Genomic DNA, 18,983 nt, shown 5'->3' on the forward strand with positions numbered 1-18,983 from the left:
CTTCAAGATAACCAATACCTAGTTCCTGATGGACAATATAATTAGCGGTACAAATCGGTACTGAGAGGAGATTTTTTAGAAATCTATCCTCAACAGTCTGAATGCTTTTAGCGTTGTTAATGCCCCAGACCTCAGCTCCGTACAAGGCTATGGAGAGACACTTAGCCTTGTACACCTGTATAAGGGCCTTCAATGGTCTTGCTCCCAGTTTTCTCGCAAAACCCAGGACTCCTACTGTAGCTCTTGAAAACACAATCTTTTTTGCCTGTATTTGGGTTACCCCGGAATCTCGATCATCAAAAAGGACACCCAGTTAAGGAAAAGAAGAGACCCTCGATAATTGATGACCCCCACATAAAAAGGTTTTAGATTTGGCAGATTTAGGGCCAATGACCATGACGTGTGATTTAACAAAATTGACAGATAAGTCCAAATCCTTCATAAAATCAGCGAAAGAATTTAACAGTAGCTGAAGGCCCACTCCCGTTCTGGCGATTAAGGCAGCATCGTCAGCATATAAAAGGGCAGGGACCGAATATTTCCCTGCACGGGGGATATCTTTACATGAGGCGACAAGGGTGTTGTCCAAATCATTTATATATAAAGTGAAAAGGAGAGGTGCCAAAATGCACCCCTGCCTGACCCCATAAGATATGGGTATATCTTTGGTGCAATTTCCCTTTTGGTCATAACGAACTGTGGCTATTAACTCTCTATGTAGGTCCGCTAAAAAATGAACAATCTCTTTATCAACACCAAGTTCTAGGAGCATAGGCCATAGTTTTGATCTATTTACACGGTCAAAGGCCGAGGACAAATCCATAAAGGCAACCAACAGGGTTCCTTTTTTGGCCACCGTGTATTTACCAATTAAGAGTTGTAGGTTTAAACATTGGTCTATGGTACCCATCCCTTTCCTAAATCCATACTGGACCATAGAGAGTTTTCCAGATTCCTCTAGCCAACCATTTAGTTGGGCGAGAACAACCCTCCCCAAGACTTTCACTGAGGAGTCTATGAGAGAAATTGGTCGATAGCAGCTCGGGTCGCCTCTGTCCCCCTTTTTAAAAATAGGGACGATGACTGATTTCGCCCATGTTGATGGGAGGCCCTTTTGGCATGCATTTATAAAAACATTAAAAAGAATTTTAGACCAGAGTTTAATATCTGATTTGAAAAGGTCAGCCGGGACTCCATCGGGTCCCGGCGCCTTATTACTTGTCATTTGTAAAATAGCATTTGTCACCTCTAATTCTGTGAAGGTCAACGTATAATTGTCAAAGTTAAGTAAGGGCCCCGCCCTTAAACCATCTCCATCATACACCTGTTTAAAATGAGCATACCAAACATCCTCTTGGATGCCGCATTCGAGCTCGGTGTGACTTTTACCGTTAAAAAAAGGTTTATTTACAATGGACCAAAATTTCGCACTATTATTAATGACATCAGTAGACAGGAGGTCATTCCATGCATTTTCCCTAATTTCGGTTTTACGTTTCTTCTGAGCCATTTTATAGGCCTTCCTACAAATGGCAATTTCCGCTCTGTCAGGTGGAACCGCTTTAAGAGCTGACATAAGCTTCCGTTGGGAGGATGAGCAGCTGTGATCAAACCATTTCTCCCCAACTTTGGGTTTATCCTTGCATGCTTTATTAAGATCACTGTTCACCTGACAGCAGATTTTTTCATAAGCTGTCAGAACTGCATCACTCCAAATCCCGTCCTGTGAACACAGAAGTATTTCATCCCCAACCGTCTCCCTCAAATTTTTGGTGAAATCCTCTGGGACCAACTGACACCATTTCAGGCGTCGCATTTGGTCTGTTGGCCTTATGTCCAGTATACTGACAGTAGGTTTATCCGCTATTCCTTTCTTAAGATCATCAGTAAGAATTAACTGGACAGGATTGTGGTCACTAAAAGTAGACCAATTAACCTTATAATGACTTACATTACCAGCTAAGTTAGATGTAACAAAGATGTAGTCAATAGTGGATCCTATTCCACTTCCTTTAAAGGTCGGGGTGTCATTTTTGTCATTTACGGGATAAACCAAATAATTCCCCACTAGAAGCTCATCTAAAAAAGTCCCCTGTGGTGTGTGTTCAAAGTGTAAATTACCTTGATCTTGTGGACCTAAACTGTCCCATATAAAACAATTTTTAAAACATAGATGAACATTAAAATCACCAAGCACAATAACCGAATACGGATTTTTACAAAGTTCATTATACATTTGTAAAAAATCAAATAGACTGCGTAAATGTTCATTAGGCGTATTCTGAATAAATGAATTATAAAAATTTACAATAAGCCAGATCCCATTTAAGTTGGAATGAATTTCAACTGCTAAACAGTAAGGCGAGCCCGTTTCCACTTTACTGTATTTGCCATCAATGGTTAGTGCAATAAGGGTCAAAAGACCACCTTTAGCCCTTCCCCTATTAGAGGCCACCGCTGGTGACCAAAAAGCACAAAATCCGTCCAGCAAAAAGGTGTTTTCAGTGTCCCAAGTTTCTTGTAAGCCAATGATTTCATGGCCTAATAGAATGTCCCTCCAGGTAGGGTCATGAATTTTGTTATTTAGTCCAGCTATATTCCAACCAAGGACACTTGTGCCAAGGGGCATTTGAGAGGCACTAACAGTCGCATCCACTCTTTCATCATTAACAGTCCCCGATGCAGACGTAACATTTTGTGTGCCCTCTCCACATGTAGCTGGTACAGTACCACCTGATGCCATGACCTCTCCCTCCACAACGGATAAGTTTTCCATGCTAAGTCTTGAAGTGCCCCCATCAGGGTACAGTCAATCATTAGAGTCTAAATTACTCAGAGCCTGAAAGCGATTTGAAATAGCAAAACCTTGAGAAAACTGGCTTTCAGGATGACTTACTCTGAACTCCCATGGAACACTGGGGGGTGAATTTATCTGTTCTTTATAGAAGTAGCCCAGTGAATGCAGGGTAATACCCTCGGCAGTGTGAGGGAGCAGGGTGGCTTTTGATAAGATGTTATGCACTATATGGGGATTACTAAAGTTTATTATTACACAATCCCCCTTTATAGTCTTGCGTGAGCGCCCAACCCAGGAAACTCTTCTCGCGGTTAAAATCAGATGAGATAGATGTGCTGGAAAACCATAATTCTTATTTAGCCACGAGACTGATTTATTTTTAAGAGATTCATGGGTTTCAAAAAAAGAGTTCTGGGCAACGTCCTTCAAAGGGGGAACATTTTTTAGCACAATAACAAAAGGGGCGCAGTCAGGGGGGAGATCTGGTTTTGCTCCTCCCAAGTAGGTACTTGCTGTTGCGTTATTATCGCTTAAGCAACTGCCAGGAGGTAAAGTGTTCTTCTCGTTTACTGGTGAAACAACTACCAATGGGGCTGTACTGTTTAGAGTATCCTTTAAGGACCTTGTGATATCAACAGAGACAGGTAGGCCCTCTGCGGCTTTAGTCAGATTCTCAGTGGAATTGGTCTTATTTGCCAAAAGATTACGTAGGCCTTCAATCTCAACAGATAGTTCGCCAATTTTGGTAACTAGGGGTTCAACAATTTTCAAGATTTTAGACTCTACGAGGCCTAACAAGGAATCAAGTTGATCAGAATCTAGCTTGGCCATAAGATGGTTAGTGGTGGCTGGTTCCTTAGTGGCCTGAATTATTGGCACAGGACCCGTCTTTTTGTGATTACTTCGTGTAGAACCCTGTTTAAGATGAGTCCGTTTACGGGATCTTAACGCTCTCTGGGATGGCCGGTCCGGAGAGTCTTCTACAATCTCATTAACGTCAGTTGCTAAATCTCTATTCACTTCAAGTGGTTCTTGTTCGCTAGGGAAGTGATCATCCAAGAGTGCTAAATCATTCTTTTCATTTACACAGTTTGTGGCGTGGGATGAAGTAGAGAGTACAATGTCTGTATCATTTAACAAAGGACCAACAGTCAATGAGTTTGAACCCTGACCTAATGATTTACGCCTATCGCTGTTGATTTTAGTGACAACTTTAACTAGGTAGTTATCCAACGTTGATATAGTCGTGGATTTACCTCCTGCAATCGCTTTAGCCATATTTTATTATACCCCTGGGAGGGCCTAAAACTTCAATTAAACTTTCACAGATGTGGCAACGCCAACATGTATAATAATACCTAATGAGACTTAATAACCAAACATTAAAAACAATCCTCTAAAGTCTTACAGTTTAGTGGGGGGGGCCCGTCCCGGCCTCAATCGGTCCTCGGAGGGCCACAGAGGGCCCGCCCTTTGCCCGGGCTTAGCCCGGCGAGTCCCGCGCGCGTCCCGCGTCGCGGTGGGCGGGGTCAATTAAATAGCGCCTCCGGGCGCACGAATTCCGTTGGTCGGTGTCCCAGGGGATCCTGGGTATTGTGGTCCGTTGAGCGCTCCCCCCACACAGCGGTCGAGATGGCAAACGACAGCGGGAGGGAGACGCTAGAACCACCGAGACAGCCGATACCCCCAGAGATCAAGAGTCACACAGGTAGGTGCCAGGAGTCCGACAGCGTACTGAATACAGCCCCCGCTCTGTCGTGGGCGGGGTCAATTAAATAGCGCCTCCGGGCGCGCGAATTCCGTTGGTCGGTGTCCCAGGGGATCCTGGGTATTGTGGTCCGTTGAGCGCTCCCCCCACACGGCGGTCGAGATGGCAAACGACAGCGGGAGGGAGACGCTAGAACCACCGAGACAGCCGATACCCCCAGAGATCAAGAGTCACACAGGTAGGTGCCAGGAGTCCGACAGCGTACTGGATACAGCCCCCCAGGTGGTACTGATTTTCTTCACCTCAGTTCATTTTGTATGCAGCAGCAGCCTGTGCAGATAAGAGCGGTGAGGTGGTGGGGCCGGGTGGAGGGGATTTCGAAAGACGACGACGAGCGAAAATTAATTATGTATTTAATTTTCCCTTTGGTCGCCTGTCGAATCAGTCCCAACCCGGCCCCACTGCTCTTACCTGCACGGGCCGCTCCTGTTTGTATGGATATAATTGAATTTGAGATCCTAGTCCTTTTGCCCTCTGCCGACAAATGGTCCCCTAGGACCATGCAGTGATTGAAATGAGAGAGGAGCGCACCGAGGGGAACCAATGTTAATTGAAGTTCAACAGTCTCACAGTAGGAATATTTGCTTGTGTGCATGCTACAATGTCATTTTGTGGAAACATAACTGTTGAGAATATATTTTTGTATCAAAGTCTATTTAGCTGGAACTCAAAACTACAGTATTAGATCAAAGGCTTAAGTAAGCATGTGCAGTGAATAATTAAATTTAATAAGTAGCAAATCGTTTTATTGGATGTTTTCACCATGATTTGCACAGATCTTCGATTTTTAGAGGTGTCACAAGGCAAGAGATAACGTTTCCAGCACATTAACCTGTGACACTTCGGGGCATATTTACAAGGGGTTATCGCCATCAGAACGTCACTTTTTTGACATTCTGGCGGCGATGACCCCTTCGCCTTATTTACAAGGCAACGTTAAGTCCCTTAATGTGGCTTAACGCCACCTTGTATATAACGGGAAACAGCCATTACAACGCAGCTGTTTCCCCGCATGCCATTACATCGCAAGTGTGACAACGCATGCGATGTAACAACGCATAGCCATTACTACACATTTTTTTACATCGCATGTGCTTTTATAACGCATGCAATGTAATGGCGATCCACCTCGTTGTGAGAAAACTGAGGCTCTTCCATTTCCTCACAACGACGTGCACCGTGCAGCGCACCTCAGTCGACATGAGAGGAGGAGAGAGGAACCACGAGGAGAGAGAGGTAAGGGGGATTGGGCCTGGGGTGGAGTTACTGGTTTAGGGTAGTGTTGTGGTGTGTGTGTAGTTCAGGGTAGTGTTTTAGGGTTTAGGATAGTGTTGTGGTGTGTGTTCAGTGCAGGGTAGTGTTTTAGGCTTTAGGGTAGTGTTGGGGTGTGTGTGTAGTGCAGGGTATTTCTTTTAGGGTTTAGGGTAGTGTTGGCGTGTGTAATGCAGGGTATTGTTTTAGGGTTTAGGGTAGTATTGAGGTGTGTGTGTAGTGCAGGGTAGTGTTTTAGGGTTTAGGGTAGTGTTGGGGTGTGTGTGTGTAGTGCAGGGTAGTGTTTTAGGGTTTAGGGTAGTGTTGTGGTCTGTGTGTAGTGCAGAGTAGTGTTTTAGGGTAGTGTTGGGGTGTGTGTAGTGCAGGGTAGTGTTTTAGGGTTTAGGGTAGTGTCGAGGTGTGTGTGTGTAGTGCAGGGTAGTGTTTTAGGGTTTAGGGTAGTGTTGGTGTGTGTGTGTAGTGCAGGGTAGTGTTTTAGGGATTAGGGTAGTGTCAGGGGGTCGTGCTGGGTAGTGTTAATGTAGGGAGAGGACCGGGGGTCAGGGGAGTGTCTTGCAGGGGTACTACGCTAGGGATTAGGGTAGGGTAGGGTAGTGTAACTTACATTTCATACTTTTACCACGCATATACTTTTACCATGCATGCCGTTGCATTGTAATGGCATGCGTGGTAAAGTTGTTTGCGTGGTAAAAGTATGCAATGTAATGGCATTTAGTTGTAATTTACAACGCGTAGTAATACCCGCGTTGTAATGGCATGCGTGGTATTAGTACACATTGTAATGAGTCATATTCGTAAATAATGCCCCTGTTCATGCAGCACTCAGTGTGAAAGGGACTGGCAATGGGTGCTGCAGTGGGCTTTTTGCTGCAATACCCATGCTTTTTGACGCTGCCCCCCTATTTACAAGGCTGGAGTAAATATAGGGCAGTGCCAAAAATAAGACCAGGGAAAACCTGGTCTTAATCGTTAATTTCTCCTCATCTTTGCTTTTTCTATGTGTGCTACATTATGCAGCACACATAGTAAGAGCAAATCACTATTAATGATTTTTCATGTGCAGAAAGGTGTCTCTTCCTGCACATAAACAATCATTAGCTAATGACAAGTTGCAACTTCTATATGTGCTGTATTCTACAGCACACATAGAAGTTACAAATCGCCATTAGTGACTGTTTATGTGCAGGAAGGGACACCTTCCTGCACATGAACAATCATTCCCTACAATGTAGGCAACCTTGCACTATGGTGCAAGGGTACCTGCATCGGTGCTAAATTTAACACTAGCATTAGGGGGAAACCGCGCTCTGCCAGTCTGTTGTGAATATGCTCCAGAGTTGCAGTGTTGGTGGTAGCCCACAAATCAGAGGCAGACTTTCCTTAGTATCCCCTAGCCCCGGTGAGCATGACTGGTGTGCTTTTCACAATTGCACTACTTGACTCAAATGGCACCTGAGTGGTGTTAGGCTGGGCGGTGGCCTGTTTGCTGCACCACTGGCCCCTCACAGTATACAATGAGGTTGTCCTGCTTTTGAAAAGCTCTGTTTTCCTGCTGATATTGTGAACCACCAAGCTACCGGAGCCCTGTGGCGGATGGGTCAATAGTGAGGTGTGGCACAAAGGGAAGAATGGTGGCCTAAAGACAGGCATGGGTTTGATGGGCCAGAGCCCTTTACATTGGCTCTGGCTACTGCTCCCAACACCCTTACAGATCATGTCATGCATGGGTTGCAGCTTGTAAATTTAGCAACAATTCTATGGAAAAAAGATTTAATAATCATTTGTTAATTTTTGCCTTCAATCAAGACTCACCACTGCCCCCCAAAGAAAACGAGTAAATCCTCCCAGAGATTAGATGGACCCTACACATTTGGGGATGACAAAATTGGGAACCTATCAACCCCTGCTCAGACATCCTCACATGAGTTAATCCCTTTGGGATCTGAGATACAGCTGGACCTGAATAAATCAAGCAGTGCCATTTCTGAGAAGGTGTCAGCCTTGGAACTGCAGTAGTACAGATTCCCACCAGAGAGAAGATCATAAAACATGAACTATACTGCGTAAATATTAAAGTGGCGGCCACAGATACGTACCTCCAAAAACATGAGCCTTTTATACAGGACCGGAAATTGCCATTGCATGGGTTATATTGCTGTATTCCATGGTAGAACTAGAGAAAGCTGCCAGGGTCCATATAGAGCAGGTGGTCTTTGGAAGAAGATGTGGTGCCCCTGTTTTAAGACTTCCTCAAGGCAGATGTCTTCCAGGGTAAGGCTCATATGGCACTTGAAATACACAGAAATACCAGGATCCTCATTACAAGATCCTTATCAGGTGTGAGAACTATCATTGTAGGCCTAGGTTTTTCACAACAGATGGAAGAACTAATAATGGCAGTGACAAAATGGAAAGTATTAACCATATATTTTATTGTCTTATGTTGTGCCACACAGTTTTCTGATCATTGGGTCAAAAAATAATTTATTGCAGAAGGATTGAAGGCTTCACTTTGACATCCTGCACAACTTTGGAGTTGGTGACAAGAGGTTCACTTGAATTTTAATTCAACCTGAGGTGGCTTGAGATCTTCCTAAATTGTTCCCCTAAATGACTACCCATGAGTCATCTTATGCCGAATATCAATTTGTTGATCATTCCTGCACGCCTTTCTCTCCCTTTTATCCCTATTTTCCAGGATTAATGTGTGGAGGGAGGCTAAATTAGCTATCACGTTCATATGGGCAGCAGGTCCCCTAAAATTACATGGTTTGTCTTCCAAAGTGCTGAGGTGCTTTGTATGATTTTGACTTACTTTTCCTTTTTTGATTGTAATTGAATCAGTTTAGATTAGCTGTTTAAAATTTCCATATTTGGTTGTGAGTAGGACCAAGAGCCAGACCCCATGCCCCTCTCACCTCCTCCCCCTCAGACCCAATCTTACCACATCCTCTAAAAGTTAACTGAACATATCCCACTGGATTGTGGAGTCCCACGGCAACACCCTCTCTTGCAGATTACACAACCCTGCCTCTGGGCGGACTCCAATAACTTACTACTCTGATGTTTGAGGTTTATCCTGTCCAACTCCACTTCTAGGAGTACCTCATGAGCCTAATGCACTGATAGTGTCTTTGGTGTAACAAGATTGTTCAAACTGTCTTCCTTGGTGGATCTCCTAGACAGATTGCTCTGGGGTTAGTAGATTATCCAGGGTCACAACTATGATCCCAATGTTGCTTGGGGGAACAACATAGATCCCACCAGTCTCCTTCCTCATGGACAGTGCTGTACATGTACAGGACTGGGCCCGGCGCTGGAGGCGTAGAGGTGGGAAAAAGATAGGAATACGAGGAAAGGCGCAAAACGGACATTGTCGGTTTGTAAATGTCGGTTTGTAATCAAACAGCCTGTCAGATGGAGATTCGCTTGGATTTTCCAATCTCTCACAAGTGATAGCTATTGCACACTTAAAAGAATACAAAACTACTGTTACTCTCTGCTCTTACATCAACTTAACAGTTTTTTCACTTACATGGATTTTGCATGGATAGTAACATTGCACAGGAAATGAGACATCCTTAAGATGTACTCTACTAAATGATGCACTATGGTAAACATTCAACATATCAACTGCACAGTAGCTTTATTCTGTCAGAGCCAAAATAATTGTAATTAGCTGGTCTTTTTCAGATATCTTGTTGCACACAGGATCAGCATCTTACACTTCAGTGGCCCATGAGACAGTTGTTACAGAAGAAATCTGCGGGCATGGCAGAATTCCAGTGTGTAGGTGCAGGGGACAGTACAGGGGCCCAACAGGAGTAGGTAGAACCTACTCCACTTAGTTATCACTAAAATGAGGCCTCAGAAGGCAGTGCTGGGAGAGGTTTCTCATATTTCCAAGGATGGTGATTCTGCAGAAGGAATTTCAAGATGATTCGCAAACAGAAAATGTCTTGAAAAACATACTTGACATCTCGCTTGAAGATAATCTCAACTGGAGAGCCAGGAATATAGGTGAAGAGCAATCGCTTAGCGTGTATGTGTTTGGCCTGAGTGCAAAGAGGAAATGGCCCCCTGAACCATGTTTGAACTGTGAAATGCAGCAATAATCAGGCTTCAGTGGGCTCGTCAAGCCTCTGGCCCAGTGCCACTGCACCTGTTGCACCAATGGAAGCTTCACCCCCGGTGAAGAGCTGACCTCAAGCAAGGAGCACAGCTAAGGAGCAGAGCCCAACTAGCAGCTTCCTCTCCTCAACAGAAAGAAAAGTCAAGCACCTGACCATGCTGTGTGTGTGACATTTATAGACTGCGGAATCCTTGAATCCTGTATTAGGTCCTCCAACCCTGGGGTCCTTGAATTCTGTACCAGATCCTTAAACCCTGCTGTAGCCTGCCACTCAGATGGGTCATATGGTCACATCTTTTGAGGGGCTTGCATGAGGACACTATTGACTGTGCTGGTGATGGGTCCGTAACGACAGGGTAGCACACATGTAACAGCCAAAATCCTGGACAACCTGACTTCTGTCACACAGCGCTGGCGACATCTTGAGTGTGAATGTGCTGAGCAAGGAGTAGAAGGAGTGTCTAATAAGCCAAGAACCAGAGGAATATGGTAGTGGGGCCGAGCACCTGTGACAATCCATGACACCTCCAATTCTGCCGCTGGATAAACTTAGATCACTTCTAGATAGGAGTGCTGAACGTTTGTCCTGGGCTGTTCCAACTCTATTTTTGGAAAACTACACAGACCTACTACTATGGTGTCTGTGGTATAGCCTACGTTGGTACAACACTGCATCTGGGTTGGCCCAATAAAATGTGTGGTCCTGGTGGTCTAGCTTCTCCTGGACCAGTAACTCAAGAGGTCCTGGTAACTAAGTTTCAGATCCTGCACCAATATTTAGCTCAAAACCTGTCATTCTCTTTTAGAATATCTAGTCAAGAAATTTGCAAGTAGTCTAGTTAGCTGGTCTGAATCTGCTCCAGATCTTACCCCATCCGTCAAATAAAAAAAATAATCCATGTGGTCCTGGTAGCCTAAACAGGCTTTAACATAACCATCCATAATTTTCTCTATTTCCTCTATACTCGCATACTCATTCCTATCCTGTCAAATCCCCACTCTATCTCCTTGAACAACCCGATAAATGCTGTCTTTCACTTCGCCCATGGGTTCTGCTGCCCTGCTGGCCTGAGAAACCACTGGAACAAGGGCGATTTTCCAGACAACAGATGGCCATCCACGGAGGCATCATTGTCCAACCCTCAACTGAATGTATTTTCATTACATATACTGTGTCTTCGGCAAGAGAAATCACCAATCTCACACCCTCTGTGGCCATACAACCTGGAGAATTCACCGCAACTCCAGAAATAACCAACTGCATCTCTTGGTCCACTCCATCATCCAACACCTCAGAAAGTGCACCCAGTTCAGCAACTATAAGAAAAGATGGAAATGCAAAACTCCAAAACTGTGAAAAACACAGGGGGTTCTCCCGAACCCACCCAATCCGCAATATTATCAAAACAGCTCAATAACACCCACAGCCACCTTTCCTGTGCCATGGTCACTGCATGATCTTTAAGCAAGTGCAAAATCCACGTTTGACCTGCTATCAGATGCCAAATCTCCATTCACTGGTTCATCATGGAAAGTTGACTAGAAAACTATGCCCTACAAATTACACATGAGATAATGCCTAAGGATTTCAGAACCCTGGTCACTAATCGCCAAGTCAAGAAAACTGGTGGGGAAGGAGCACAGGTTCATTAAAGTACAACTGCTGTTCACTTTCTTCTCCTCCCTACTCATGTAGATTGCCGCTTCTCAAACATTTTCATTGATCACCAAATCTTTGCACCTTGGGTAACCTCAACTATAGGTCAACAAGTAGGAACAGCATAAAACCGCATCCCTTCTCTCTAACATTGAAGCGCTTGAATCCTCCAATTCGTCACTGAGTAGGCCCTATTCTTGATGCAATCACAGTCCGTAAGGAACTGATCTTAATGACAGAAAAGTTCATTATTACCTGGAGTGACCATTATATTATCAACTTCAAACTTAGTTTTCCCATCACACCTCTCCCTTCATCAGCCTACCACACAAATAAACTGATCAGCCCATGTTAAAAACTGAACATTTGATGCATGCATGTACCATTGACCCTCTGATGTAGGAATCCCACCAATGACTCTTTGGGATTTTCAACAGAGTAGTTTCCCTAAAAACCTCATGAAACAAACAACATCATATGAACGTGGCCGACAAACATCATATGAATCTTGGCTGGCAGACTTTGGATTTAAAATTATATAAAAAACATAACTAGAACCATTGGATGGTGATGGAGTAAAACGCAGTATACTGATGTAAAGTAACAACTACACAGTTAGCACAAAATACATACAGGACCCATCAAGAAAACCAAGTGATCACTCTACTGCCTGCACATTTTAGATGCTCCATGCCAGACTAAGGAGCTTTTCAAAATCATCTCTAATGTCCATACCCAGGATCGCAACTCAAACCATGGAGACTATTCACAAGAGTCTGCACGTCATTTGGCTGAACATATGATTGAAAAAACTAACAACCCTAAGTTTAATTTCCAATCGAAAACAATCAGTGACAACTACTTCTCCAAGTACCAAAACTACTAAACTACAACAGTGCATCATAAAGGTACTCGCCATAAAAAACATTGTAGAATTGACCAAGTGTATCTGTTTTCCCAGATTACTGTCTGATCTATGACCATCAAAGCTATTCAAAAACATTGTCCTAGCATCACTTGCTTTCAACCATCTTCTGTCATCCAATCAGATTCATCCTTAACTCATTCCTCTTACCTGTAGAGGTACCAAATGAACTACAATTTCCAATCAAGCCAATACTTTAAAAAAAAAAACCAAGGACTTGACCAATCTGGCTTAGAAAAGTGAAGCCGATTTTTCATTCCTAGGACACTCACTGAAAGGGCACCATTAATACAAATCTCTGATTTCCTTGAACACAACAACCCCTGCTCTGACAAATAGACTAGTGTTTGCCTTAATAAAGGCGCCCGATGAGTATAAATTGCAATCTAGGATGACCACTAGTAGATGGTAGAATCCTACAGCATGGCTGCCCACCTCAGTCTCAAGCTGTCAGTAGCATTTTACACTGTGGACCATCAACCATTGCTCCAAAGGCCCATTGACACTGGAATACAAGGCAGTGTTCTTAAGGGGATTAAGACCTGCCTTGCACAAAGCATCAGTATTATCGCACTACCTCTATTCTGTGCACCACCTTTTACTAACCAGGATGGTGTTGGGCAACGCTCAACGACTGCGCCCATTCTTTTTAACGCTTACCTGTCACCATTAAGAGAAATTGTTGACACAGTCAAGCTTTTTGATACAAATATGCTGATGACACTGAAATCATCCTAAAGCCATTAAAAAATATCCAGATAGTGAAATATGTCAGGTTTCAGCCAGTGTTTCAGGGCAATAGATACCTGGATGATTCCAAATCCCCTTATGCTGACCTTCTCACAAACAGAGAACCTCACCGGATCGCAGAAATATGACCCAATCTTTGCTGAGCCAGAGGAAATCTGGCCAGCTCCGAACACTTCTACTCAAGTAAAGAACCTAGGAGTGATAAACAATTTTAACCTCTTTTTTTAACCACAGATTAAACAAATGCTTTCTTAACCATGAGAATCTTATGTAGGAGTTTCCTGCACCTCAGGCTCTTGGACAGAGTTTTGGCCTGTTGATCTGCCGTGCTGTCATGCATTGAGCTTTTCAATTATAAATGTGGGCGGGCACGACCACATCACCCTGCCCTGATGGCAATACACTGGCTGCCCGCAGCTAAAAGAATCCTAATCAAAGCTCTCTTCCTTGTCCTCGGGGAGATCCCTGGAATACGACCCATCTTAATACATTTAATCAGATTTCCACTGCCAAAAAAGGATTCTCAGATCCAAAATGGCGCCACTCTTGATTGCCTCCCCTTTATGAAAAAATACTAAATTGGGCACAGACTTGCAAGATCTGGAATATACTTTTTAATAGCACCACAATCAACATGTAGAAGTGAGAGTAGCACAAGGTTTCTGACTGTGGAGCCTGTGCTGTTCTGTCATCAGCAACCTCTGACCTGCTGGGCCATCTGCTGCAGGGCCTTCCGACTCAAATCTTTCACGTGCAGCTCGGGGCGAATCATGGCAGTGCCAGGCAGCAAAAATAATAAATGCCCCGCCCCCAACTCTCAAGCAGGAAAACTCCCTGTACCCCAGGGTCATTGATTGTTTGTTCCGGCTCTGAGTGCACATTGTGCTGGGGTCTACAGCAATTTCTTTATAAAAATGGATGTTACATTTCGCAAGCATTATTTTTATTATTCGTGCGACCTGTCAACCCCACCAGTCAAACCACACAAGTGGTGCCTCCTAACCGGTTTTCCCCCGGCACCACTGGTATTTTAATATCCCGGCCTGTCCAAAAATAAGCAAAATTACCTAAAGCCGATATTTTTAGCACTTACCTGTACATACTTTAAACACCAAATATAAATAGAAAAGATTTTTAAATGTGTTCTAGAACTGCGTTAATAATCCATGACTAATAATTAAAGCAAACAAAGACAGAAGAGGCATGTAATTAAAGACTAAATAGTATTTTGTTTACAGACCTATTTACTATGACATCCATGCCTTTCTAGACTCTTAAAAGAATAAATGGGCAGTATTTGTCTCCTGGAAAGGTGGCAATCCTGAGCCACACCAAAGGGCAGGTGGCTTGTGATGCTGTTGTGCCTGTGTCCTTGGACTGCTATATGACGCCTCAGTAAGATGTGCTTGCAAGATATTAACACTCTTTTTAATCAAACTAGTGAATAATGGAAAAATGAGCTTTTTTGCACTCTGTATTTCATTTGCTGTTCCAGGACCTCATGTTTTTTGACACGCCTTACCCCCAGCTTTGGGCATAAAGCATATTTTGTAATGTATTCATCTAAAAAGCCGGACCACGTGACATATGTGCAGGAATTGTTTAGGAATTTACAAGCACATCGTTTTTATGATAAATTAACAATTTGCTAATTTCATTGGCATTGAGTCTTTACATTTTAAATATACCCTAGTGTGGCACATCCTTGGACTCTCAAAGACACACTAAGATTTTTGGGTTTTTTAACATCTACAGACGATTTCTCGCTCATCTGTTGTGAAAAAAGCTCTGTTTGGATGGACTCAATCAAACCAAAAATATAGAAGACGTTTGATATCAGATTTTTCCAGTGCACTGACATACCTTCCAACTTGATAAACAATCTCACTGTGTGAGGAGGGGGCGGGGCATTGAAAGAGGCGGGGAGTCGTGCTGAAAAGTACCTATGAGGCACTTTTGAACCCCATTCTGCCTCAAGCACCTCCTCCCACCCCAAAAAAAGGTTGCTGAGTCTGGTGCCAATATCCTGGGGTGTTTCCACACTCCTTAATGGACGTCGGCAGTTCAAAGCCTCTGAAAACAAGCTACTTACAGTGGTTTTCAGCTCGTTTTCCCTGCCACCTTGTGATGTCAGCTCCTCACATGGAGACTGTGTGATGGAAGCCGATATCGTGTGTCACACGGTGGCACTGTGTGAGTTGGCAGGTATGCACTAATCTTGCTCCATCCAAACGGGCATGCATCCAGGGAAGATTTGAGAGCAAGCCTGTCCTAACCCCAATCTTCTCACAATCAACTTTACTCAGTAGCTTTTTTAGGCAAGGAGTTCCACGCCTGGGAAGATTAATTATGCCATTAACGAGAACACGCTGTTGTCCATTAAGGATGCCGTTGTGGTCTGTCTGGGGACATTATTCAAAAGACGCTCCCCATGTGCGATGCCAACACAACAATATATCGCTGTATGCTAATGATGTACTGCTAGAAGTGCAGGGGACCATCAATTCCCTACCACCAGCGATGATAGGGATGAATCATTTTAGTCTCCTTTCGGTTCTCTGTGTAAGTTGGAGTAATAGTTGTTTGTTTCCTCTTTGGGCAGTGGTTGACTCAAATGGTGTCTATACCTTGTACCGTGTCCACCCCTGGGCCCAGTCCATGTTTAAATATTTAAAGATAAGGGTCCATCACTCCGACATGGACTTCATATCAGGCAATTTGTTCTGAAACAGGGTGGTATTCTGTAGGTCTGTAAGTCTCTGTATGTCTGTGTTATTTTAGAAAGGGCTCTCCAAACACCTCAAATGGGGATGCTCATTGATTCCTATATTCCCTTGTTAATATCTTGGTGATCCTTCCAAAGATATTCTTTAGGGAACCGTGGTCCCCGAGGATCATCTTGAACTGGGGTGGATTGAGGAGAAGAGTGGCACTGGCCAGGATCCAGCTACCTCCGACAGTGGAACGCCTGTGTGCACTTGTTTTTGAACGATATTATCTGGCGGCTCAGGTTCAGTGGGTGGTCGGATGGGCGGTGGACATGAAAGCTTATGAGACTGAGCATGTATAGCGGGAACTGTGCCCAATGATGTAACTGCGAGCTCTCCTAGGCCCCAGCTGACTTCATTGTCCTCCACTGACACCAGCCTTGGTAACCTGATATTGCTGGATATGGGGCTGAAATGGACCCATGGAGCCCAAAGTGAATGCTCCAGATGTACCCTGGTGCTTACCCACAATTCATAGGATTTCCCACATATGGAGGTTTGGATGGCGGCTGGCGTTTATGCTGTAGGAGATCTCTATGATTTCATAAATATGTACACATTTGACAGCATTCTACACGTTATGTGGCAGTGGGACAGTTCCTAACACAGGGGACATTGATTAGAGCGGCCTGTCTCGCTTGGGACCGTGGCTTATCAGAAGTGGAAGTTCCCAATATGTTGAGGGTGCTGTTAGATTTGGAAAACAGGAGGAAGACCAACACCCAGTTGCATATTGAGGTAACAAAAGAGAAAGTAACCAGTGCAAATATGGTCTGCTGATATGGGTACCTCACTTATTAGTTAGTATTGGGATCAGGTGATATCCCTGTGATGCACTTTTTAAGATCTTTGTGATCGAAAATAAAGTTTTGGAGGGAGGCGTGGCCAACAACATGTCCGGGTAGCCACATTCTTTGCGAGCTCCGCTGGGCCCGGCTGAAATCCTGTTCCTCCCTGCCATTAGACACACGTACCTGTGCCTGAAGAGGTCGAGCATTCGGAGGTGTGCCCGGTCTGCAGTTTGGTGGCGCCTCCATAGCGGAATCTGCAGCTTTTGTCAGCGCGGCAGGCAACCAACGTGCAGCTTCCAAGATGACGGCTGGGACAGGTAGAGGGCGGCTCTGAGCCAACGAGACGGAGCCTTCGCTCGGCGGACGGCGGTGGATGCCAGACGGCCGATGATCGTGGAACCAGAGGGGGGCAACTCCTGAGCTTTGTGACTGTGACGGTGCTTCCGAAGGCCGAGGCTGTGGGGATCTGAAGTGCTTGCGGAGGCCGGCGGTGCTGTGCGGCCCGGAGATAGAAAGGGCTGCCAAAATAACCGGCGAGTGCGGACCCGAGTGTCTGCGAGGCGGCGCCTGCATTCCGGTGTGCCGGCGCGAGACCCTGAGGACATCGGTGGTGAGTGACGCAATCCTGATCAGCACACACCGCTACATCGTGGTCCTGACATTTGTACACGGCGGAGTGAAGACCCCCACCTCTCTGCTGTTTTCCACGTTTTTCAGAGGCCTCTCGGGAAAGTCTGGAGGGAAAATTGGCGGAGGTACAGACGGAGGTCTCTTTCCTCCGACAAGACTTGCACAAAGTCTCCGAGCGAGTAACTGAAGTCGAACAGCGTGTTTCAGAGCTTGAAGACACTTCGCAGACCACGGGTAAAGATGTGAAAGATCTTCAGGCCATAGAGAAGGAGGTTGCATGGAGGGTTGATGATGCCGAAAATAGGGCCCGGAGAAACATCCTGCGCTTCGTGGGTTTTCCGGAAAATGCAGAGTGTATGGACCCAGGGCACTTTCTCATGACTTTTCTTAAGGACACCCTTCCAGCGGTGCAATTCTCCTCCTGCTTTGTTATAGAAAGGGTGCACAGGATGCCTGGGGTTCGGCCGCAGCTGGGGGTGCCCCCCCCGGTCAATGATAGCTCGATTCTTGAACTTTCAAGATAGGGATCTGATTCTCAGGGAGCTGCGGAAAAAAGGTGAGATCAAGTACAAGAAAACGAAAGTGATGGTGTTCCTGGAGTTCTCGCGTGATGTCCAGAAGCAGCGGCGCACCTTCGATCCCATCAAAGTGAAACTTCGTGCCCTGCGGATCCAATATATGCTGTTTTTCCCGCCAAACACAAAGTTATCTTCCAAGATCGTATGCATTTTTTTCAGACGCCGGAGGATGCGTGGTCCTGGATTGAGTAGCGGCCCCAGTTGCGCGGTACACCGCCCTCTCCTACTTCCCTGTCCGCTCCTAAGCAACCAGATACAGGCTGGGCGAAGCCTCCGACACAGAGGCGGAGGTGAAGGATCAAGCGCCTGACATCGGTTGGGAACACACCGGGAAGGTCCCTGTGGTCAAGGAATCACAAAGCCACCGTGTCAGACTCAGATGATGACACAGCTCTGGAATGTGCCTCACGGACTTCTTTGAGATCCAGTGTCCAAGGAGACTCTGAACACTCGGAAAACCTTGATTCCTGGACTCCGGACGCTGCACACCCTCTCCTGGAAACTATACGCCATCTGGAGGCCTCGGGCATGGACCCCTTGAATGGGGATCCCCGTTCACTGCGCCCACTGAACAATGGCGAAGAGGAATGACTCACTGGGGCTAGACGCCCTCAGAGAGATGCTGTATTGCCCCTGCGATATAAAGGACATTTGGACCTTTTTGTTGTACGTAAGGAAAGTATACAGTAGGTTGGATTTTTTTGTAGTATTATTTAGTTGAGTGGGTTAGGGGGGGGGGGCTACAGACCTCTGGGTGGTTTACCTGCTCCAGTGTTGTCCTGTTGGCAAGTTTCGGAGTAGTGGGAGTGCCTGTAGAGTGTGGGAAGGGGGGCCGGAGAGACGTTATTTTTCGTTTTTGAACATTGAAGGACGATAGTACAACCCTGAGGCCATCAGGACTCTGCGAGAAAGCGG

This window comes from Triturus cristatus, chromosome 6, assembly GCF_964204655.1.
Source record: "Triturus cristatus chromosome 6, aTriCri1.1, whole genome shotgun sequence".
In the NCBI taxonomy this organism is placed as follows: Eukaryota; Metazoa; Chordata; class Amphibia; order Caudata; family Salamandridae; genus Triturus; species Triturus cristatus.